We start from the raw sequence: 2,180 nt of genomic DNA, 5'->3' as shown, positions 1-2,180 counted from the left end.
TACAGGTTCAGAGGTTCAGTCCATTATCATCAAGGTGGGAGCATGACAGCATCTAGGCAGGCATGGTGCAGGAGGAACTGAGAGTTCTACATCTTCATCTGAAGGCTACTAGTGGAAGACTGACTTCCAGGTAGCTAGGACTCGGGTATTATAGCCCATGCCCACAGTGACACACCTACTCCAACAAGGCCACATCTCCTAATAGTGTCATTCCCTGGCTCAAACATATAGAAACCATCACAGACCTTGAAGAAATCATTGTTGAAAACAGTGATTTTGTTTGTTTGTTATCTGTGCAGTTGTTTCTCTGAAGAAGCTTTACAAGCCTTTGCATGACTTTCACAAGACTGTCTTGGCACATCTGGAGTATCTTTCATTATTGAGTACTGCAAACAGTGCACAGTAAGGACTGAGGTTGCCAGAGTTGAGGTTTTCCTTCAGGAAACATGTAGATTAGATTAGGGGCTTTGGTGTGAAGAACTTGTTAATCAATAAATATGCTTTTGCACATCAGTTTGAAAATCAGTCCATAGAGATTTGGTCTTCCTACTACCAGTAAGGCCTTAATTCATCCTTGAGTGACCCTGTTTTTTGATTGTTCTGGAGGTCTCAGAACACAGACAGGCCCCTGTGAGCACCTGACCATACTTCACCTACATACACATGGACACATATGCATAAATATGTTTTTAAATTTAAAAACCAAGAAACCAAGTATCTGATAAATATTATGGAGAACACAATATTTTCTGGAAATTTTTCATTATACAAGGATCTAGTCTGTCCCCAAGCAGAGGGCTGGTTTTGCACAGTAACAAAGGAAATAGGCATGCAAAGAGACATATCATGATAGAGTCTCCTCCTGTGAGCCGAGAATAGGCAGAAGGAATAGAACTGCCACAGAACAAGAGATATGTCCAACTCAGACAGTCCAAGCGCGGACTGTATAAAGTAATCCGGTTCTTTAATTTGCTGGTGTCTAATCACAGCAAATTAAATTTCTTCATTGCATGAAAAAGTGAAGGGCAGATGTTTGCCATTTATAAACACCCCACTGACAGCAACTTTCTTAGTCTCTTCTATGGCTGAGTTATAACTTCTGGTGACCTGGATTTCGCTGTCATTTTGTGTATTTATGTGTTCATGTACTTGGACGCCAAAGGTTGACCTTGGGTTTCTTCCTCAAGAATTCTCCACCTTATTTTTTGATATAGTGCCTTTCACCAAACCTCCAATTTGGCTAGACTATCTGGCTAATGAGGACCAAGTATCTTCCTGACAATCCACTAGCAATGGGACTGCAGGCCCTCACATACATGTGAGTTCCATGGATGCTGAGGACCAGAACTCAGGTCCCCATAGTCCCACAAGTGCTGTGTGGACTGATCCATCTCCTCAGCTCCACAGATCTGTATTAATAAAATGTTGTCCAGTTTTATTTATCCTCATCAACCTCCTGTTGCCCAAAGCCAGCAGTGTGTAAATTGAAGGTTGTGGAGCATGTCTGAAACCTAGTACTTTGGGAGAATCAAGAAGATCAAAAATTCAACGTCATCTTTAGCTATATAGCAAGTATGAGGCCAACCTGGGCTACATGAGATTCATTCTCTCTCTCTCTCTCTCTCTCTCTCTCTCTCTCTCTCTCTCTCTCTGTGTGTGTGTATGTATGTATATGTTTGTGTGTGTGTTTGTGTGTACATGTGTGTGCTCATATGAGGGTGTGCAGACATATGTATTCCTTCAGAAGGACTGTTTTAGAACAAAAAACAAGAAACTGGGAAAGTCTGACTGGGCTTGTTAAAATAGTAATAATAGTTCTAAAATCTCTGCAGTCCTACTAAGTGCTACATCCTCAGAGAACTGCCCCAGTTTACAAACTGTTCAGCAATATATCTGATAGGAATGACTCTTACGTAATAAATTCAGAATATGAAGGCTGGTGATATATCTGGATTTGTAGCTAAAAAGGTGATATCATGGTTGTCATTTAGGAAAACAGGCAGCATTATTTAGCCACCTGCTTCTTGAATGGTGCAAGACACTAGCTCGGAGTCTCTTACCTCTTAAAGATAAAATATTAAAGCTCTGAACACTCAAATGGCAGATGTGGTAACTTTATGTAGTCTTCTTATGAAGTAGAAGTCATCCTTGTGGCCAGGAAATTGTTTGAATTTCAAGGT

Source organism: Arvicanthis niloticus, chromosome 4, assembly GCF_011762505.2.
Source record: "Arvicanthis niloticus isolate mArvNil1 chromosome 4, mArvNil1.pat.X, whole genome shotgun sequence".
Taxonomy (NCBI): domain Eukaryota; kingdom Metazoa; phylum Chordata; class Mammalia; order Rodentia; family Muridae; genus Arvicanthis; species Arvicanthis niloticus.
Note: the sequence above shows the minus strand (reverse complement) of the source record.